At 43.1% G+C, this 23662-nt stretch overlaps 1 protein-coding gene across 2 annotated transcripts in view; it reads left to right on the forward strand.

Moving 5' to 3' along the window:
• Nucleotides 1–23662, forward strand: part of dpys (dihydropyrimidinase) — a 225793-nt gene that overhangs the window by 112413 nt on the left and 89718 nt on the right. The window contains exon 10 of one of the 2 annotated variants that reach the window (XM_078216692.1): nt 770–1328. The exons of the other annotated variant lie outside the window; for it this stretch is intronic. The gene's annotated coding sequence lies outside the window, so the exon portion shown is untranslated. Of the gene's footprint in view, nt 1–769; nt 1329–23662 lie in introns of those variants that run through there. 2 annotated transcript variants of the gene reach the window in all.

The following is a 23662-nucleotide window of genomic DNA, read 5'->3' on the forward strand; positions in this document are numbered from 1 at the left end:
TTTCTGTGAATGACACCTGCAAACATAGACACTAACATGTCTGTGAGGTGAATTGGGCACTGTGATATCTAAAACAATCAATGGAACAGTTTTTATCTCATTTTTCTATCTTATCCATTAAATATTTGTTATATTTAGTGAAGGCGGGATTACAACGGACAGTCATTGGATGTGAGTGTCACTGGCTAGGCCAATCCCATCCCAAATTGCCCTTGAGTGGAATGGCTTGCTAGGCCATTTCAGAAAGCTGTCAGGAGTCAACCACATTGACTCATTGGTGTGGGTCTGGACACACCTGTAGACCAGACCAGGTAAGGAAGGCAGATTCCTTCTTTAAAGGACATTAGTCAACCAGATATGTTCTTGTGACAATCAACAAAGATTTTATTAGATTTTTAATTCCAGATTTTTAAAATTAATTCAAATTTCACCATTTGCCTTGGTGGATTTGAACCCGAGTCTTCACAGCATTACCCTAGTCCAGTGACAAACCACTAAGCCATCACCTCCCAGGGATGCACCAGAGCCATTACAAAATGTTTATCTTATTTTCATTTAAAATTAAACTTATACTTATCTTTGAACTGCATTCATGCATACTGATGTGCAGTATAAGCAGAGTGTATCCATTGGCTTTGAGCAAGGCTTACAAATCAATGGCTTCAAAACGTCTTAACATTTTACATAATACATCATGCAAACTACATTGAATGCTGAGCATCTCTGAAGATCATCAAAGAGCCTTTTTTCTGCTTCCTGTTATTCCTAGGTGAGCATGGTTCAAAAGAATCATCCAAACTAGCAGAGAAGACATGATGTTACACCACTGATTGTCAAGCCAAACATTTTTTTCAGAGCAACTTGCTTAATCTGAAGAGGGCATACTCTCCAATCAAAAATGTTATCCAATTATATGAGAAGTACAGATATGAGAAACATATATCGGCTTTGGATAGGTTGCAGCACACTTTTACCAGAATAATACTAGGGCTTTAAGGGTTAAATTTAAGGTTTAAATTATGGTTATTTGTATAAACCAGGTTTGTATTCTCTACAGTGCAAAACATTAAAGGTAATTTACTTCGAGGTGTTTGAAATAGAATCATAGAAAACTACAGCACGAAACAGGCCCTTCGGCCCCACAAGTTGTGCCGAACATATCCCTACCTTTTAGGCCTACCTATAACCCTCCATCCTATTAAGTCCCATGTACTCATCCAGGAGTCTCTTAAAAGACCCTATTGAGTTTGCCTCCACCACCACTGACGGCAGCCGATTCCACTCGCCCACCACCCTGTGTGTGAACAACTTCCCCCTAACATTTCCCCTGTACCTACCCCCCAGCACCTTAAACCTGTGTCCTCTCGTAGCAGCCATTTCCACCCTGGGAAAAAGTCTCTGAGAGTCCACCCGATCTATGCCTCTCAACACCTTATATACCTCTATTAGGTCTCCTCTCATCCTACGTCTCTCCAAGGAGAAAAGACCGAGCTCCCTCAGCCTATCCTCATAAGGCATGCCACTCAATCCAGGCAACATCCTTGTAAATCTCCTCTGTACCCTTTCAATCTTTTCCACATCCTTCCTGTAATGAGGCAACCAGAACTGAGCACAGTACTCCCAAGTGGGGTCTGACGAGGGTCTTATATAGCTGCATCATTATCCCCGGACTCCTAAACTCAATCCCTCGATCGATAAAGGCTAGCACACCATACGCCTTCTTAACCACCTCCTCCACCTGCGGGGCCGATTTTAGAGTCCTATGGACCGGGACCCCAAGGTCCTTCTGATCCTCCACAGTACTAAGAGTCTTTCCCTTTATGTTGTACTCCTTCATCCCATTTGACCTGCCAAAATGGACCACTACGCATTTATCTGGGTTGAAGTCCATCTGCCACTTCTCCGCCCAGTCTTGCATCCTATCAATGTCCCTCTGTATCTTCTGATGATTAAATAATGGACAGATAGCAATAGTGGCAGTGCCAAGCATAAGAGGGCATAACCTCAAAATTAGAGCTAAGCTGTTGCAGGATGATGTTAGAATCCTTTCTTTATAAAAGTAGAAATCTCCCTACTCATGCCCATCCACTACCAAACCCCTGCCCAGAAAAAAAACTGTTTTAGCTAGGCCAACCAATTGAAAGATTGGCAATGGTATTATCATTACAGAACCAAAACAGGTATCAACTGTAATCCCATTGAATGGCAGAACTGACTCGAGGAGTCTTATTTCCTAAGCCCATTGAAGGTATCGAATCTAGGGATGCACCATATCATTTTTATAGCATTTTATGGATGTAATAACATTGGTCTAGAATTTGCTGAGTGAGCCATTTCATAGTATGCCCAAGACTTTCAGCTGAGTTAAATCCCTTTCCCTTGTGTCGAAATCTCGACTTCCGAGTTTGACTTTAACAAACACACATTAATACAAGATACTTAACCGACAGGTTGTCTTTATTTTACTTGCTAGCAAGAGGGGTAATCTCTTGACACAATGGGTCAGAGATACCACTCCAACGGACAAAGAAAATCATCATGGTTTATACAATTCTGCAGCTCACAATCAGTTGGACACAATCCAATCAAAAGTGTTTCAAATGACATACTTTACGTATTGATCCAATAGAAAAAAGCACTGAACCACCCTGATCTATGAGATCACGATACTTCGTGGGATACCCAATATATCATCCCTAAGCCTGTCCTCTAATCTCTTAGTCAGACATCATGTCTCTATTTTTGATAGCAGTCTCACAAAGCATTTTCACTAAAACAGTCTCACATGGGCATCCTTTAATTGATAAAGGGGGCCTACAAAAGGGGCCTACAAAAGCCATTAATATTTTATGGCCTTGTCAGTGAAGTTAACTGAATCTCTAAGGGATGTGGTCAACTTATCTTGCCTTCAGGATATTTCCCAATTATGACCCTGATAAGTTTTGTTTATTGCCAACTTAATGAAATATATGTATATATTGCTTATCAATTCAATGACTGAGCTTTTTATCACTACCTACAAATTCAAGGGGGTATCATTATGCTACCATTAATTTTTGTCAGCTCCCACTGAGTCCCCTACCATAACTCTTTTGTTAGCTAAGACAATAATATCTTTCTGACTCTGCTTTGATTAGAAACTGTAAAGGCAGTTTCATTAAAACTCACTCTTGTATCAGTTGTTTCTGATAAGGTGTCTGGTGAGGCAATTAAGTCTCCTTTATGGCTTTGTGATTCCAACAGTTGGGTGCTTTAAAGGAATGTATCTCACATATGTTTGGTATCAAAGGGGCACTCTGTAACTGTGCATCTAAGTTTCTTTGTTTAACTTCTAAAATGTATAGAAGATATATTTATGTGTATGGATTAATTAAAGGTATTACACATACCTTTAAAACTACAAAGTATTTAAACACCTTATTACAATTACTAGCAAACTTGCTGCCCATTGATAAAGTGAATTCTGCATCTAAGTTGATTAAACAAAAACCCTAGCAGAGTCTGCCAATATTTCTTTTCTATCTTTCTACACTTGCCTATAGTTTGCCATGCTTGTGAGCCATTGTGGATCTTGGTGAATGATGGGACCAACAATCTAGCTCCTTAACAATGAGATTGAAGGATTGAGAGAATAGAGAGAGAAAGGCAAGACTTCAATTAAGAGCGAGAGGCGAGACCTCAATAAAAAACAAAGAGTGACATCACAGGAAAACTAAAAAAGAGTTGCAGTTTTGGTAAGTAGGACCTGGTGAATAGTTCTATTGTCACTAAACTAATTTAAGGGCAGGTCATGGCAGGGCAGCTAGGCCATGTGTGATTGGGACATCAGGGACACTTTAAATGCCCAAGTGACCATGTAGGCAGGAAGTGTCTCCAGCTGCAGCAACTCAAAATCTGTGTTTCAAAGCTGAACTGGAGTCACTGTGGTGCATCCAGAAGTATATGATATTTGTGGCTAGCATGTACAATGAACTAGTCACACTGCTGTAAAAGAGTGCACAGACAAAAGGGGAATGGGTAACTGCCAGATAGAACAAAAGCACAAGGCAGATAGTGCAGGGGCCCCTGGGTCCATATCCCCCTCTCACAGGTTTGCTGTTTTGGATACTGTTGGGGAAGGTGGTTTTTCAGCAGAATGCAGAAAGAGCCAGATCCGTGGCACCACGTGTGACCCGGCTGCATGGGAATGGAGAGAAAATAGTGATAGGGGATTCTAATGCAAGGGGAACAGGTAGATTCTAATGCAAGGGGAACAGCTGCAGACGATACACCAGGATGGTATGTTGCCTCCCTAGTGCCTGGGTCAAGGTTGGCACTGAGTTCCTGGAGAATATTCTGAAGGGGTAGGGTGAACAGTCAGAAGTTGTGGCCCATGTCAGGACCAACTGCGTAGGTAAGAAGAGGGATGCAGAACATTGGGAGCTAGAAAATAAATTTAAAAAACAGAACCTCAAAGATAGTAATCTCAGGAGTACTCCCAGTGCCACATGCCAGCGTAGTCATGAATAAGAGAATAGACTAGATGAATGCATGGCTGGAGCGATAGTGTAGGAAGGAGGGATTTGGATTCCAGAGGCATTGGAACCAATTCTGGGGAAGGTGGAACCTGTACACGAGGGGCGGGTTCACCCCATCAGGTCTGGGAGCAGTATCCTCACAGGGGTATTTGCTAGTGCTGTTGGGGAGGGTTTAAACTTGAATAGCAGGGGCTTGAGTGGGGAGATGCAAGATAAAGAAATAAAGATAGAAATGAAAGACAGAAAAGTAGAAAGCAAAAGTGGAAGGCAAAGGAAACAAGGATTAGTAACAAATAGGGCCATAGTCCAAAACAAATTGTGTAAAAATGTTAAAAAGACAAGTCTAAAGGCACTGTTTCTGAATACCTGGAGTGTTCACAACAAGGTAGACAAATTAACAGCATAAAATGGTTACTATATAATTGAAATTATGGGGTCATGGCTGCAGGGTGACCAAGGCTGAATGTCCAAGGGTACTTGATATTTAGGAAGGACAGATAGGTAGAGGAGGTGGGTTAGCGTTATTAGTTAAAGATGAAATCAGTGCAATAGCGAGAGATGATATTGGCTCACAAAATCTAGATATAGAATCAGTCTGGGTGGAACTAGGAAGCAACAAGGGGTGTGAAACGTTGGTGGGAGTTGTCTATGGGTCTCAAAACAGTAGTGGTAAAGGATGGCATTTAACAAGAAATTAAAGATGCATGTAACAAGGGTGACTTTAATCCACATATAGATTGGACAAACCAAATTAGCAATAATACTGTGGCAGATGAATTCCTGGATTGTGTACGAGATGGTATTTTAGTCCAGTATGTCAAGGAACCAACTATTTGCTGGGAACATGCTATTCTAGATTTGGTATTATGTAATGAAGAAAGGTTAATTACTAATCTTGTTGTGCGGGGTCTGTTGTAGGGAAAAATCCCTTACCAGCACAGAATAGAAGCCGAGTCGCAAATCAAGGTTCAAAGCGTGTCTTTATTGTACAATTTACTAGGATCCTAGGGAGACCCCCGTAGCCAGCTCAGAAACAGTGGCTTGGCCACGTTGATCTCAATTGGATTACATCAGCCCTGGATCTTTATAGGGCTCCAAATTTGAGCGGGAACATTTGATTATGCATCTTTTTACAATATGTATAAAGTGGTCTGTCAGGTCAGGAAGTTCTCTGGGAGGCTTGTCAATTTGCATTTGTATGGTGTGTGTTCGTGTTAATGGGATTACTTGGTCCTGCCCCGGTGTCTAAATGCGTTTCCCATTATCATCTCTATGTGTCCCCTTATTTGAATTTGATCCTATTGTCCCGTGTCTGTGTTTCCTGCTTGTGAGATTGAGTGTTAATGTTATCCTGTCTTGTTGGATGTCTGGAGTACTTCATTCTAACCTTTTATTCTTATATCTTGGTTTATCAGATTTTTATGTCTGCCTTGGCCGAATTAGTAATGTTTCAGTGATAGCTTGGTTTTGATAACCCACTCTATGGCTCGTTTCATAGGGGTCTTGATCGTCCTTGACCAGTTTAAAATGCAGCTACAGGCTGTTGCTAGGCAGATTAGGGATCTCCCGCAGTTTCTGAAATTCGTGAGTCTCTCAGCTGTACAGGGGGGAACCCGATCGAATATCCATCCGGGGGTGCCCCTCTGCATTGTTGGCCCGTTATGAGTGGTGCCAATTAGTCCAATATGTAAATATGTTTGACGATGTAAAATATGGTTTTCTGTAAGATTTTCTCCTTCAGTCCCTCCTCTCGTCCAGGGGGTGCCATTCATGGCTGACCCCCCATGGACGACCTTCAGAGGAACAGTGATTTGTACAGCTGTTGTCCTTGTCGTTGCTCCTCTTCTTCTGTATCGTTGTTAAGTTCTTGCATCTGGATACTGGCAGTGGGTAGCATTCTTGATGTAATATTTGCACATATCACTTTAATACAGGTTAGGCCAAGGCAGACTGTGAACAGGATGGCTACTACTAGGATTAATCCCTTCATAATATATGCTCCCCAAACGGTGTTAAACAGCCATCCTAACCACCCATCAGTCCCTGTTAACCCCTGTTTAAAGTTATCCAATTGCTTTTGTATCCCGGACATGGCTGCTGTTATGTTTAGTGTCTCGTCGTGTACGTATGTGATGCATTTGTCCTTGATGATGGTGCATACCCCCCCTTGTCTGGCTAGCTGATAGTCCACCGCATATCTTGTTTGTTGTGTGTATAGTCTGAGTTCTGCGAGTTCTTGGTCAATTGCGCCTAATGCTTGTAGGGTGTTGTTTCCTAAAATGGTCAGTCCACATATGAAGAAGTTCCTATTACTGGCACTGATCACCCCTGCGGCGCCTCCCAGGGATAGTGTCCCCAGAAATCCATATCCTAAAGAAGACCCTAGTGTGACAGGGGCCTGCCAGTCGGAGCAAAATTCTGCGCTGATGGCCCTGGTCACTATGCGTTTCTGGACATGCCCCTCACTTGGGCATGGAACCGTGAGAGGTCTGATTGTCCCTACGGAAAAGAACCTTGGAGGCCTGTCTGTGGCCGTCATGTATACATTTTTAAATAAAAACACGTACCCGTCTTTAACCCGATAACATGCATTACCCCGGGGTCGTTTGACCGCATGGCCCCATCTTGTGGGACCTTCCCTCCCCCTGGACTGTCCACTTGATTGTACTTCTTGGTGAGAATCAAATGGATATGTCCCTGAGGCTGAGCTTACGTGGGTGCCGTTGCACTTGCCACACATAAGCTGCCTACCCGCGGTGACTGCAATGCATTTCTGTTGCTTGCAGTCACAGGTGAAGTGTCCTTCCCGGACCCGGCACTCCTGGAGAGCACAATGTGCCTCAGCGCACGAATCATTTTTAGGGACAAAGGCATGCACGCACCCCCATCCCTCTCCCTTAAAACATTGTGGGTAGTTCCCATGTGTCTCCTCCGGTTGGGGTCCCGTCCCCCTTAGAATTCCCGGCTCAGTGAGCTCTACACACCTTCCTTGTATCCCTTGCTTAAAGTACCCAATATGTTCTTTGCAGGGTGCCCCCGATGTGTCAATAGTGAATAACTCTTGTGGGAGCCACCCTGGTGTTGCTATGAATAGGGAGTTTACTGATCGCGCTGAGGGGTAACAAGCGGTCCTATTCCCATAGATCTGGATGTGTGTTCTCAGGAATAGGTTTCCTTCCATGATTGGTGGTTCTGCTCCCCTAACCCTCGTATGCTGGAGTGTATTTACAATGGTCAGGGTTATTATCAGATATGTCCCTGTTCCCATATCGCTCTTTTTTTTTTTTTCAACAGTATTTTACAATTACAGTATATACAAAAAATAAACAGGCAATCAAATTAAAGGTAGTTGGTTCCGACGTCTTGATAGTGGATCTGGTCCTGGTTCCTGTGGAAGTTGAATGAGCAAAACGGTATTTTTTTTAGTTTATTTGTCCTCATATAGTTTTAATTGGGTCCAGTGTTTCCAGACCCCTTGTCCCCTTATATCTATACAGGCACAGGTATCTCCGCTAATAATGACCTCGTAAGGTCCGTGCCATCTTGGGGCAAATCCTGGTTTTGCAGGAAGCACTTTTGTTAATACCCGGCTCCCGGCTTTTGGGACTTCTGGTAATATTTCTGAGTCCCCCTCTGCGTCGACCTGTGCCTGATTAGAAATTACGGACCGGCGCATCCCCTTCAATTGGGTGCTAAGGTCTCGGATGTATTGTCGGATCCTATCTTTTATCGGACCCACATCTGTCCAGCCTGTAATAATGTTTTCGGGTAAGTGCATTGCTCGCCCGGTCATCAGCTCGTATGGAGTCAAGCCGGTAGTTCGATTTGTGGTCGCCCTAAGCCTCATCAGAACTGCAGGTAGGACTTCTGTCCAATTTCTACCTGAGGATTGCATTGCTTTTGCCATTGTTATTTTTAGAGTCCGATTCATCCTCTCCACCATCCCGGAACTTTGTGGGTGATAGGGGATGTGAAATTTTTTGTTTTATTCCTAATAGTTGGCAAATGTTTTTCAGAACCTTTCCTGTGAAATGTGTTCCCTGGTCCGAATCAACTTGAATTGGCATCCCCCATCCATAGCAAGCTTAGTGTGAATTAAATAACACTTTGTACTGGCCCTTTTTGGCTGCAATTGGACATCCATTCATTTGTCTGTAATCTTATCAAAAGACATCGCTTTCCCCATTAAAATCACATGCCATACAGCTCCGATCTTTATATGATGTACTCCTACACCATCTCTAATTTGATCATTTGTTTGCGTGCAAGTGCCGCACCACAGTACTTCACAAAATAATTATGTCTTTATCAATATTCAATATAGTATATGAATATATCATACAAAGTTGGTTAAGGCTTTTCAGGATTTGATGTTATTCTTGTGTCTCTATGGCAGTGCTATACTGTATAATAAAAATAATCAAGCGGCAGTTGTATCATACCACTTTACACATCGTACCCGTGATATCCAAACCCTTTTAATTTAAGCCGTTTCTTTTTTTAAACTGAGCTCCAGATCGAAACCCCCGCACTCTAGGAAAAGTAACAGGCGCCGAATCAAAATCAAAGCAGGTACAATACATACCAGTTATTTGATTAGGAACATTTTGGTTTCTTAACTGGCTAGGTTTTAAGCTTTGCAGTGCTTTTATATTTGGCAAACCTTGAACCTTGATGGCTCATGAAATTCCGACGGCAGTACATAATTTTAACTAGTTCAGAATACTAAACTATCTGACGTTCGCAAATCGCGATATTCTGCGATTAATACTGTATTTCACTGACTTGATACACTTTAAACTGATTCATAGACCTCAGTCTTTTGTTCCTGCTTTTCTACCTTTCCACAAAATAACTTATTTTCTTCTCTTAACTCCTCAACTAACTCTTATAATTTCTACTTCAAGACAAAGGAAAGAGCACATGCTTCCTTCCAAGGTTTAAATCCTTTCTTAACATTAAAACAAACAACAACAAAGCATCCACGCAACCACTTTGTTTAAACACACACAGACACACACATGGAAGCTTCCAAAAGTCATTCCACAGTACATCCTTTTTCATTCAAACTTATCATTTCAGACTGGGATGAGTGTAAAACATTCAAAGAGAATACTGAACATTGATTAAGACAATCGCTTTTATTCTTCTTTTTTCCAAACTGTAATTGACTCAAAGCAGAAGTAAATTCAAGAAATCCTATCACTTGAATCTTTACAGTTTTAACACTCTCCCAGCCCCCCTGAGGCTAAACCAAGGTGCAATGTACTGCACCTACTGCCTGTAGCAAACATTCCACAGGAACAAAGAGCTTCCTGCTCTCAATCTAATTACAACAACAACCACCTACATTCGACAAGCTACCAGATCTCACAAACACACTGAAATACAAAAACTAAGATCTCTCCTATCCATCTGCTGCCTTTCCCCTGGCGTAAAAGGCTTATAGGTTGCCTTTGGTTGTGCTAACGTCCCTCCTCTCGTGACTGGCGCTAGATTATAATTGTCTATGTTTTCTTTTGATGCTGGAGTGGCTGTATGTTTCTGCACTGACTCGTATGGGCGCCGAGGGTCCGTTTCCTCTGATCTCTGCGTTATCTCCGCAGTGTGGTTTCTGTATTCTAATTCCCTCACTCTCTCCTGTAATACTTTAATTTGCTCTGTCTCTTTGTGTCTCTCCTCCATAGAGGCATTTACTTCCTCAATTAGTCCAGCTAACTGGGTCACTAATATTACTCCCATTACTTTTGTTTTGTCCCGTTTAACTCCGTCTACCCACTTTCTTTGATCTTCTAAAGTTTGTGATGCGTTCCACCCATTCCGTTTCATCTTTGCAACAATCGCTTCTCTGGCTAACAGATACTTCAAAATGAGAGCTACTGCAGTTTCTCCCTTAACAACGTGGTCTGCCATTTTTCTGTCTAGCAGTCCTGCAACCCCCGTATGCTGGCTGCTACAGTAAAAGTGCCTCAACTCTCTCCCTTATCTCCTGTCACTGATACTGCCCCAGCACCGTCTGTATTGCTGTAGGTTCTCGTAGTGAGGTTCCAGTGGGTCTCTTTCCCCTGGGCTCCCCCAACTATTCCTGACACCTCACGCTTGGACTATTTTGTGTTGTCTTATTGGGATGTGTGCTGGTTGTTTAGTGGGTTTGTCCGCCCCTGTTCCCAGCCCCTCTAAGTACAACGCCTCCCGCTCGGCCACCACCCCCACTAGCAGGGTTGATCCGTTACCCCCCAAAACCGGGTATCCTGCTATGGGCTGTGGTGTTCCCTACAGACGAACAAGGTTATCAAACTCCGCCCGGGTCCCTAATGGATCCTCCGTCGTCGTGTCTCTTGGTCAGGATGGATCGGGTCCACTTTTCCTCAACACTTACACACCTGTACTCTGTTATCAAAGCCCCTGTTATAGTTAGTAACTGTATCGACTCTGAGGTTGTTCGTCCCTTCAGAGTCAGTGTTGTTACCCGATTTACACTGTCCGTGCCTTGCACCCTGAGTGCCTGTCTCTCTTAGCGCCCGCTTCAAAACCCAACCTTAGCGTGGGAGATTTCTCCTCTTAACGTCCAGTTTAGGGTAGGGCACCTTGAGTCAAGCACTCCCTTGTCCTATTGCCTTGGCACAGACAGTGGTTTCATTTACAATCCTGGGTTAGTTACACCAATTAGTTCTGCATGCGGTACTTATCTTTATATTAGTCTTAATTCCTGTTATCAAATAGCCCAAAACCTGTTATCTTTACCTCTGGTCCTTTACTCCTATTAAAGTTAAAAGTTACTTACCTTTTTCCACGCGGTCGTTCTGACCTGTACCTCTTTAGTGCGGACTTCTGTTTCAATTTAAAAACTTAGGCAAGATTATACAGTTCTACAAGACAACAATACTTAAAACAGACAAACCCTAACCCTTAAAGGTACCTCACTTTGAACGGAGACCTGCACTCGCCTTTGACTGCTCTGGATTTGTATCAGATTCGTTTAAATTTGATCCCGACTTTCAAACTGTGGCCATCAGTCAGAAGTCAGATATCAAATCCTGCCGTGACTACGCCATTTTGTTGTAGGGAAAAATCCCTTACCAGCACAGAATAGAAGCCGAGTCGCAAATCAAGGTTCAAAGCGTGTCTTTATTGTACAATTTACTAGGATCCTAGGGAGACCCCCGTAGCCAGCTCAGAAACAGTGGCTTGGCCACGTTGATCTCAATTGGATTACATCAGCCCTGGATCTTTATAGGGCTCCAAATTTGAGCGGGAACATTTGATTATGCATCTTTTTACAATATGTATAAAGTGGTCTGTCAGGTCAGGAAGTTCTCTGGGAGGCTTGTCAATTTGCATTTGTATGGTGTGTGTTCGTGTTAATGGGATTACTTGGTCCTGCCCCGGTGTCTAAATGCGTTTCCCATTATCATCTCTATGTGTCCCCTTATTTGAATTTGATCCTATTGTCCCGTGTCTGTGTTTCCTGCTTGTGAGATTGAGTGTTAATGTTATCCTGTCTTGTTGGATGTCTGGAGTACTTCATTCTAACCTTTTATTCTTATATCTTGGTTTATCAGATTTTTATGTCTGCCTTGGCCGAATTAGTAATGTTTCAGTGATAGCTTGGTTTTGATAACCCACTCTATGGCTCGTTTCATAGGGGTCTTGATCGTCCTTGACCAGTTTAAAATGCAGCTACAGGCTGTTGCTAGGCAGATTAGGGATCTCCCGCAGTTTCTGAAATTCGTGAGTCTCTCAGCTGTACAGGGGGGAACCCGATCGAATATCCATCCGGGGGTGCCCCTCTGCATTGTTGGCCCGTTATGAGTGGTGCCAATTAGTCCAATATGTAAATATGTTTGACGATGTAAAATATGGTTTTCTGTAAGATTTTCTCCTTCAGGTCCTTTAGAGAACAGTGACCATAAGATGATAGAATTTTTCATTCGGGTGGTAAATGAAAAAGTCCAATCTGAAACTAGGGTCCTAAACCTAAACAAAGGAAACTACAAAGGTATGAGGCATAAGTTTTCTAAGATAGATTGGGGAACTTCATTAAAAGGCATGATGGTGGATAGGCAATGGCCATTATTTAAGGAACAAATGTATGCATTGCAACAGTTATACAGAAAACGGCCTAACCATGGCTAACAAAATAAATGAAGGAGAGTGTTGGATCCAAAGAGGAGTCATATAAAATTGCTAGAAAAACTAGTACAGCTGAGGATTGGGAACAATTCAGAATTCAGCGAAGGAGGACAAGGAGATTGATTAAGAGGGGAAAAGTAGAGCATAAGAGAAGAAATAAATTTTGAATACCCCAACAAATCTCTTCTCAACATTCTCTTTTCCAAAGAAAACAGTCCCAAATTCTCCAATTGTTCTACGTATCTGAAGTTCCTTATCTCTGGAACCATTCTGGTGAATCTTTACTGCACCCTCTCGAAAGCCTTCCTTTCCTTCCTAAAGTGTGGTTCCCAGAACTGGACATACCAGTGTTTTATACAGGTTTAGAGTAACTTTCTTAATAAAAGCAAAATACGTTGAATGCTGGAAACAGAAAGTGCTGGAAATACTCAGCAGACGCAACAGCTTGCTACCGAACCTGCTGAGTATGTCTCAGCACTTTGTACTCCTTGCTTCTGTAATCTGTGCCCTTATTGATAAAGCCTCGGATGCTTTATTAACCACTCTCAACTTGTCCTGCCACCTTCAATGACTTACACACCCAGGTCCCTCTACTCCTTTTGAAATTGTATCCTTTAGAACATAGAACATAGAACAGTACAGCACAGAACAGGGCCTTCGGCCCACGATGTTGTGCCGAGCTTTATCTGAAACCAAGATCAAGCTATCCCACTCCCTATCATCCTGGTGTGCTCCATGTGCCTATCCAATAACCGCTTAAATGTTCCTAAAGTGTCTGACTCCACTATCACTGCAGGCAGTCCATTCCACACCCAAACCACTCTCTGCGTAAAGAACCTACCTCTGATATCCTCCCTGTATCTCCCACCACGAACCCTATAGTTATGCCCCCTTGTAATAGCTCCATCCACCCGATTTTCCAATCGGGTGGATGGTGTTATATTGTCTCTGCATTCTTACTACTAAAAAAAATCGCTTCACATTTCTTTGCATTAAACTTAATCTGCCACTTGTTTGCCCATTCCACCAATCTACCTGTGACCTTCTGAAGTTTTATAATCTCCTCATGGTTCACAATACATCCAAGTTTCATATCCAACGCAAATTTTTGAAATTTTGTTCGGTACACAATGGTCATTAATAAATATCATGAAAAGCAGGCTTCCTAACTCTAATCCCAAGGGAACTCCGCTCACTGAAGGTTGACTTCCTTCAGTCTGAGAAACAACCATTAGCCACTATTCTTTGTTTCCTATCATTCAGCCAATTTCATATCCATGTTGCTAGTCCCTTTCATTCCATGAGGTCTAACTTTGCTAATAGGTCTTCTGTGCGGTACTTTATCAAATGTCTCTTGGAAGTCTATGTACACTACATTAATAGCATTATTCTCATCAACCCTCTCTGTTACCTCATCAAAAAACTCAAGGAAGTCAGTTAAACCTAACTTGTCATTAACAAATCCATAATAGCTTAACCAACATTTGCTCAAGTGACTATTAATTTTCTTCCAAATTATAATTTCTATAGGTTGCCTTACCATCGTGGGGAAACTAACAAGCCTGTAGTTATTTGACTTATCTTTACACCTGTTTTGAACAAGGAGTAGGTAACATTTGCAATTCTCCACTCCTTTGACACCTCCCTAAGTTTAAGGAAGATTGGAAAATTGTGTCCAGTGCCTTCACAATTTCCACTCACTTCCCTCAGAATTCCTGGATATATTCATTCAGTCCTGGTGTCTTATCAACTTTAATTACAGACAGCCACTTAGATACCTCCTCCTTAGCAGTTTTTAAGTGTCAACATGATCTGGGCAGCATCTTCTTCTTTGTTAAAGACAGATGCCAAGTGTACATTAAGTATCTCAGCCATACCCTCTGCCTCTATATCTTTGTTTTGGTCTCTAACTCATCACACTCTTTTAACACCATTTTACTATTAGTGTGCCTCTAGAGGACATTTGGATTCTGTTTTATTTTAACTGCTGGTCTCTTCTCATACACTTTCTTTGCTTTTTCAGTTCCCCTCTGAACCTTCTATATTCAGCCTGGATTTTGCTTTTACTGTTCCTCTGTCATAAGTAAAGATTTTCTGCTTCATCTTTATCCCTATCTCTTTCGTTAGCCAGGGAGCTCTGGATTTGTTTGCCCTACCTAATTGGAAATACACTATGACTGTACACCAACAATCTCTTCTTTAACAGTTGCCCGTTGTGGGCAGCAGAGGTGGTGGCACAGTGATATTGTCGCTGGACTAGTAATCCAGAGACCCAGGGTAATGCTCTGGGGATTCAAGTTCAAATCCCATCATGGCAGATGGTGGAATTTGAATTCAATAAAACAGCTGGAATTGAAATTCTTAATGATGACCATGAAACCATTGACTATTGTCATAGGTTCATTAATGTCCTTCAGAGAAGGAAATCTGCCATTGTTACCTGGTCAGGCCTACATGTGACACAGAGTAAGGTGGTTGACTCTCAAAATACCCTCTGAAATGGCCTAACAAGCTATTCAGTTGTGTCCAGTCACTACAAAGAAAATAATAAGGAATGAAACTGGATGAACCACCCAGCATCAACCTAGGCACCAGAAATTACAATGGCAAACCTTGCTATGTCGACCCTGCAAAGTCCTCTTTACTAACATCTGGGGGCTTGTGACAAAATTGGGAGAGCTGTCTTACAGACTAGTCAAGCAACACCCTCATATAATCATACTCACAGAATCATAGCTTACAGATAATGTCCAAGATATTGATCCTATCACTATCCAGAGGTGGCAGCAGCCCCAGGATCGTCAACCATCCCCTTCAATTGATAAATCAGTAGTCTTCCATGTTGAACACCACTTGGAGGAAGCATTGAGGGTGGAAAGAGCACAGAATGTACTCTAGGTGGGGGGCTTCAATGCCCATCACCAAGAGTGGCTCGGTAGTACCACCACAGATCGAGCTGGCAGGATCCTAAAGAATTTAGCTGCTAGACTGGGACTGTGACAGGTGGTGAGGGAACCGACAAGAGGGAAAAATGTACTTGATCTCATCCTCACCAACCTCCCTGCTGCAGATGCATCAGTCTATGACCATATCAGTAGGAGTTACCGCCACACAGTCCTTTGGGGACAAAGTCCCGTCTTAACATTGAGGTATGTGGCATACCACTGTTTTAAATGGGACAGAAGGCAGCTCACCACCACCTTCTCAAGGACAACAAGGGATGGGTAATAAATACTGGCTTAGCCAGTGACACCCACATCCCATAAACTAATTGAAAAAGTTACAGTTTTGTCTGTCTGCTGATCTTTGATTCCAGTTTATCTAGGTCGGAATAATTTAACCCATTGAAGTTGTCTTTCCCCCTACTTAATTATTCTTACTCTAGATTATTCTCTGTCCTTTTCCATTGCCAACCTGAAATTTATGATACAATGATCACTGCTGAATGTTTTTCAACTGACACTTGATCCACAGAGGTAGGTCCAGCGATACCTTTCTTGGACTGGAAACATACTGCTGTAGAAAATTCTCCTGAACACACTTTAAGAACTCTTTCTCCCCCAACCCCACCTCTAGCTGCTGGGTTATGTCCATGGTAGGAGCATTCACAATATAATCCAACAGCTTTTTAATCAGCCTGTGAATCCTTCCACGGCTTGACAATATTTTCTATCGGAAGAGGATGAAAATATGAAAAACAATATTGGAAATAGCAACAAATTTCACAAACTTAATATGAATTTAGCAGTTTCTTAATGTTTTTCTGCCATATAACTCCTGTAAAATCAGTTTATGGGATTCAGCAGATCATATAATGAGATTGCAAGCACTTTTACCACAATTTTCCATTCATAATTGTTGCAGGATTGTAAACCTGTAAGTCCCAACCTGGATTCTCATGGAGGAGAATCTGCATCAACAGTGCACATTTGTAGAATCTTCCCACAAACCCACTCTCTCCAAGAAACTGTTGAGGCTAGGTCACTTTACAAGTTTCAAAACTGAAATTGATCATTTTTTGTTAGGGATGGGTAATGAGGATTACAGAACCACTTGGAAAAAAGATACAAACCAGGCATGATCTAACTCAACGAGAGGAACACACTCAAAAGTATAGAATGGCCGACTCTCTTGTTTCTGTGTTACTATCTTTCAGTTACACCTGGTACAGAAAGAATCTTAAATGAGTTGATAATTTTCATAAAATTAATTATCTAGAATTACTTCACTTGCTACCATCATACCCCACTTTTCTCCACCCCTGCCCCACCAGCCGCTTGAGAGCACTGACTTCACCAATGCCCTGGGTAAGAGCAGCTAAATCAGCACGCAAGTTATCCAGGCTTGGGCTTGCCTGCTTTTCATAGTGAAATACCATACCAAGCAGTACACTCACTCACAGAACCACCAGTAGAGGCCTTTGACTCATTTGTTAATGCATGTAAAACATGGACACCTTCATTTTAGACAGAGTAGATTTATTCAGTTGATAAATTTACACCTCAATTTATAAATCCCAATGAGTAGGCTCTCACGGAATTTGATTCCTGACATATGCCTATTTATTCTCGGTAACCTTGGACCTGTGTGTTAAAATATTTTTCAATGGAATTATTAAAAATATTACAATGACTACAACTTTGTGTTTAAAGAAGGATGTATGTTCTGCAGGCTCAGGGGTGTTAAAGTAAATGAATAACTTGCCTCTTTCTGATCACTTATCTCAAGTGCCTCATGAAGTTTAATTATATGATGCATGATTTGGATTATGGATTATATTTGCTGTTCTTAAAATGCTAATAAAAGATTTGAAGCGGTGTAAAGCTCATTTAGCTGTCCTTGCTTTTATTTTGTAAATGTTAATGGAAAACAACATCATGTGGCAGACTTAACTACTTAGCCAACTAGTCCCACTAGGTATGTAAATACAAAGTGGTGAGCTGTGGAAAATTAATTTGTCACCTTTCTAGCCTGAAACCCACTGTCATCCTACACTTTTCTGCTACAATTTTAACTATGTCCTAACCCTTTGTATTCATAACCGGTTGTGGTTTCCGTGGGGAATCTTTGTTCCCTATTAATGTGAACCAACAATTTTAGCAGCAAGTTGTGAACAGAACAGATGCCGACCCGTTAATAAACTAATTTACGACAATGATACGGCCTTTTAATTCCATGAATTAATTCCATTTCTGCCACAGTTTTAGATGATCGATAATCTCAGCCACAGCAAACATTTTTGATAACAGGCTAATTTACTAATCAGATTTCTATACAAATGAGCATTGCTGACGGCAGTGGTTCCCAGCTGCTGCACACTGGTGTGCAGTGAGGAGGAAGTGAGTGTACAGTGGCTGCCGGCACTCCTACACACACACCCTTGCAGCAAGCCACCCGAGGAGCAGTTGCTCTCAGCCCGGCTCCCGCTCGGATGTGGCATTCAAAATCCCTTCTCTTCCCAACATGAGCCCCAGTTAACATAGCAACATTTTTTTGCTATAAGCACAGAAGAATTTATGATTGAAAGCCAGATAGAAAGATTTTTCATTTCTCAGTCCTTGCAACTGTGCCCAATTCGAAAGGACCGTCAGTGCAGCCAGTTGATTTTTCGCTCATTCACTGGTCACAGGTTTGTCTGACAGTGAACAACGTATTCGGTTGTTGCCAATTTTATAAAACATGCTTCACTTGCAACACATCGCGATAAAGCAATGTTTCCACAACATGTTTCCGAGTGGAAAAGTAATTCTGAGTGGGCAATATACACTAAGATTAAGGCAAAATACTGTAGATGGTGGAATTTGAAACCAAAACAGAAAATGTTGGAAAATCTCAGCAGGTCTGATAGCATCTGTGGAGAGAGAACAGGGCCAACGTTTCGAGTCAGGATGACCCTTCGTCACTGCTCCCGCCATGAGGGTACGGCGCAAACTCTGCACAACTTCCCAACGATATGATGGTGAGGAATGATGCAGCTGGTTGTTTGCACTGGACAGAATGTTATCAAGAAGTTTTCAGAGTGTGGATCTGCTGTGTAAAAGTTAGACTGGTGTGGGGAAAAGAATATGGGTGCAGCTCACTACTGAGCTGAATCATTAATTTTGAAAAGGTGAACATGCTCACGGTCCAATTTGGCGGGGGGGGGGGGTGGGGGAGGGGTCATCGTCCAGGGTTATTGTCATGGAGCCGGAGGCGCCAGGCGAGGCGGCCAAATGTTCAACTTGGAGAAAATACCCAGCGAGAAGCTACAGCAGCTCCGCTGCTTCCTGCGAGTCTTTGTTATTTTCACTCTGGGATATGACCAGGAAAAACAATACAATAAGGTAAGTTTGCCCCTCGCGCAGCCTCATTTCCCCTCTGCGTAATATCAAATATAATAAACGTTGACCTTTTTATGTCCTGCAAGTTATCTCACGTATAAAAGGTTAATTGTAAGTCTCAATTGTCAGTCTCAATCTACCTCCATGAATCCAGTTCACCATTACCCTGTGGTATAATGTTGACAGTGTTACATTTAAGCTTCATAAATTGTCAAAAAGAAACATTTCCATCTAAAAACGACAGTAAAACTTTATGTTGATACTATCGCCCCTCAAGTGGCCAAAATAATCTTTGTATAGTATGTAGTCATTATCTGATATTAAATATATTGTTTATCATTTGGCACACAGCAGGGATATGCAACAGTTACAGAATGGAACATTGGATGATACCAATGCCAGAGGTCGTGGTACATATTGGTACCGCTGACATAGGTAGGAAGACGGAAGGGGTCATGAAAAGAGAATATAGGGAGTTAGATAGACAGTTGGGAAGGAGGAACGCAAAGGTAGTAATCTCAGGATTGCTGCCTGTGCCACGGGAAAGTGAGAGCAGGAGTGGAGTGAGGTGGAGGATGAATGCGCGGCTGAGGGACTGGAGCGGGGGGCAGGGATTCAGGTTCCTGGATCATTGGGACCTCTTTAGGGGAAGGCGTGACCTGTACAAAAAAGACAGGTGGCACTTGAATCCCAGGGGGACCAATATCCTGGCAGGAAGGTTGGCTAAGGCTACTGGGGAGACTTTAAACTAGAAAGGTTGGGGGGAGGGAATCGTGATGAGGTGACTGAGAGCGAGGAGGTTAGCCCGCAAATAGAGAAGGATTGTAGACAGTGTAACAGGGAGAATAGACGGGTGATGGAGAAGGGGAGAGCTCAGACCAAAGGTTTGAGATGTGTCTATTTTAACGCCAGGAGTGTAGTGAATAAAGTGGATGAGCTTAGAGTGTGGATTGATGCTTGGAAGTGTGATGTGGTGGCCATTACGGAGACTTGGGGACAGGGACAGGACTGGCTACTTTAGGTGCCGGGTTTCAGATGTTTCAGAAAGGACAGAGAGGGAGGCAAAAGAGGGGGGGGGGAGTGGCACTGCTGATCAGGGGTAGTGTCACCGCTGTAGAGAAGGTGGAAGCCGTGGAGGGATTGTCTACGGAGTCTTTGTGGGTGGAAGTTCGGAGCGGGAAGGGGTCTATAACTTTGCTGGGTGTTTTCTACAGGCCGCCCAATAGTAACAGGGATGTTGAGGAGCAGGTAGGGAAACAGATCCTGGAGAGATGTAGGAATAACAGGGTTGTCGTGATGGGAGACTTTAATTTCCCAAACATCGATTGGAATATCCCTAGGGTAAGGGGTTTGGATGGGGAGGAGTTTGTTAGGTGTGTTCAGGAGGGTTTCCTGACACAGCATGTGGATAAGCCTACAAGAGGAGAGGCTGTACTCGATCTGGTACTGGCTAATGAGCCTAGACAGGTGTCAGATCTCTCAGTGGGGGAGCATCTTGGGGATAGTGATCATAACTCTATCTCCTTTACGCTAGCATTGGAAAGACATAGGATCAGGCAAGCTAGGAAAGTGTTTATCTGGAGTAAGGGGAAATATGAAGCCATCAGGCAGGAGATTAGAGGCGTAAATTGGAAGGTGGCATTCTCGAGGAAAAGTACTGAAGTAAGGTGGCAGATTTTCAAGGAATGTTTGTCTGGAGTTCTGCATGACAACGTTCTGATGAGACAGAGAGGTGTTGGTAGGTTACGGGAACCGTGGTGCACGAAAGCTGCGCTGAACCTAGTGAGAAAGAAAAGGAAAGCGTACAAAAGGTTCAGAGAGCTAGGCGATGATAGGGATCTAGATGAGTATACGGCTTGTAGGAAGGGATTTAAGAAAGAAATTAGGAGAGCCAGAAGGGGTCACGAGAAGGCCTTGGCAGGTAAGATTAAGGAGAACCCTAAGGCGTTCTATAAATATGTGAAGAGTAAAAGGATGAGATGTGAAGGAATAGGACCTATAAAAGGTGAAGGCGAGAAAGTCTGTACAGAACCGGAATAGCAGAGGTGCTTAATGAATATTTTACCTCTATTCACAGTGGAAAAAGACCTGGGTGGTTGTACTACAGGATTGATGCGGACTGAAAAGATTGAGTATGTGGACATTAAGAAAGAGGATGTGTTGGAAATTTTGAATAGCATCAAGATAGATAAGTCGCCGGGACCGGATGAGATGTACCCCAGGTTACTGTGGGAGGCGAGGGAAGAGATTGCAGAGCCTCTGGCGATGATCTTTGCGTCGTCGATGGAGACGGGAGAGGTTCCGGAGGATTGGAGGATTGCGGATGTGGTTCCTATATTCAAGAAAGGGAATAGGGATAGCCCAGGAAATTACCGACCAGTGAGTCTAACCTCAGTGGTTGGTAAGTTGATGGAGAAGATCCTGAGGGACAGGATTTATGAACATTTAGAGAAGTTTAGTATGCTCAAAGGTAGTCAGCACGGCTTTGTCAAAGGCAAATCGTGCCTTACAAGCCTGGTGGAGTTCTTTGAAAATGTGACTAAACACATTGACAAAGGAAAAGCGGTAGATGTGGTTTACATGGACTTCAGCAAGGCGTTCGATAAGGTCCCCCATGCAAGACTTCTCGAGAAAGTGAGAGGGCCTTGTGGATTCAGAACTGACTTGCCTGCAGAAGGCAGAGAGTGGTTGTAGATGGGTCTTTTTCTAAATGGAGGTCGGTCACCAGTGGAGTGCCCCAGGGATCTGTTCTGGGACCCTTGCTGTTTGTCATTTTCAGAAATGACCTGGATGAGGAAGTGGAGGGATGGGTTGGTAAGTTTGCCGACAACATGAAGGTTGGTGGTGTTGTGGATAGGTTGGAGGGATGTCAGAAGCTGCAGCGTGACATAGATAGGATGCAAGACTGGGCGGAGAAGTGGCAGATGGACTTCAACCCGGATAAATGTGTAGTGGTACATTTTGGCAGGTCAAATGGGATGAAGGAGTATAATATAAAGGGTAAGACTCTTAGCAGTGTAGAGGATCAGAAGGACCTTGGGGTCCGGGTCCATAGGGCTCTTAAATCGGCCTTGCAGGTAGAGGAGGTGGTTAAGAAGGCGTCTGGTGTGCTGGCCTTCATCAGTCGAGGGATTGAGTTTAGGAGTCGGGAGATAATGATGCAGCTTTATAAGACCCTCGTCAGACCCCACTTGGACTACTGTGCTCAGTTCTGGTCGCCTCATTACAGGAGGGATGTGGAAATGATTGAAAGGGTGCAGAGAAGATTTACAAGGATGTTGCCTGGATTGGTTGGCGTGCCTTATGAGGATAGGCTGAGGGAGCTCTGTCTTCTCTCCTTGGCGAGACGAAGGATGAGAGGTGACCTGATAGAGGTGTACAAGATGTTGAGAGGTATAGATTGGGTGGATTCTCGGAGGCTTTTTCCCAGGGCTGAAATGGCTGCTACGAGAGGACACAGGTTTAAGGTGCTGGGTAGTAGGTACAGAGGAGATGTCAGGGGTACGTTTTTCACTCAGGGTGGTGGGTGAGTGGAATCGGCTGCCGTCAGTGGTGGTGGAGGCAAACTCGATAGGGTCTTTTAAGAGACTTCTGGATGAGTACATGGGACTGAATAGGATTGAGGGTTATAGGTAAGCCTATATATAAGCCTAGGTAGGTAGGGACATGACCGGCGCAACTTGTGGGCCGAAGAGCCTGTTTGTGCTGTATTTTTTCTATGTTCTATATAATGCAAGCCATGTGTTGTTAAAGGTCAGTGTGGGGCATTTATGAGCAATCAATTCAGCTGAAAAAAGGTGGGTACAATTGTTTGTCTCATTGAAGTTTGCTCTGTTACTGAAAAGGGTGGGAACCACTAGTTTATAGGACAGACAGTACAGATGAGTTATTAAACAGCTCCCAAAGGTCGAGAGATAGTTTACAAGAGTTTAAGCAATGAGTCTTGTAACCCTTATAGAATCATTGGACTAAAAAGTAATTTCCCTCCCTTTTGGCCCCCAGCGTCACTATTTGCAATCTGCAAACATGCAAGAGTGGTTTGGTAACACCATTTCTGACTGAGCTGCCCAAAAACTAATGGACACAGCTGCTAGACTCGGTCTGTGGCAGGTAGTGAGGGAGCCAACAAGAGAGAAAAAACTAGTTGACCTCATCCTGTCACTGATGCATCTATCCATGGCCGTATCAGGAGGAGTGACCACTGCCCAGGCCTTGTGGAGACAAAATCCTATCTTCACATTGAGGATACCCTCCATGATACTGTGTGGCAGTACCACCATGATAAATTTTGAACTGATCTACCAACTCCAAACTGGGTATCCATGAAGCACTGTGGGCCATCAATAGCAGCAGAATTGGAGACAGTTACAATCTATATACCTACAATCTAAGCTCTGTAGTCCTGTTACATCCAGTCATGAATGGTGGTGAACAATTAAAAAACTAATTGGAGGAGGGGGCTCCCAAATATGCCCATCAAAGACAAGACAGAAGCATTTGCAACCATCTTCTGCCAGAAGTGGCTCTTCCTGAGGTCAGTGGCATCACAGGTACCATTCTTCAGCAAATTTGATTCACTCCATCTGATGTGAAGCAATAGCTGAACCACTGGATACTGCAAAGGCTACGGGTTTGTACAATATTTCAGAAATAGTATTGAACACTTGGGCTCCAGAACCAAACAGGTCACTA

Source organism: Mustelus asterias, chromosome 7, assembly GCF_964213995.1.
Source record: "Mustelus asterias chromosome 7, sMusAst1.hap1.1, whole genome shotgun sequence".
In the NCBI taxonomy this organism is placed as follows: domain Eukaryota; kingdom Metazoa; phylum Chordata; class Chondrichthyes; order Carcharhiniformes; family Triakidae; genus Mustelus; species Mustelus asterias.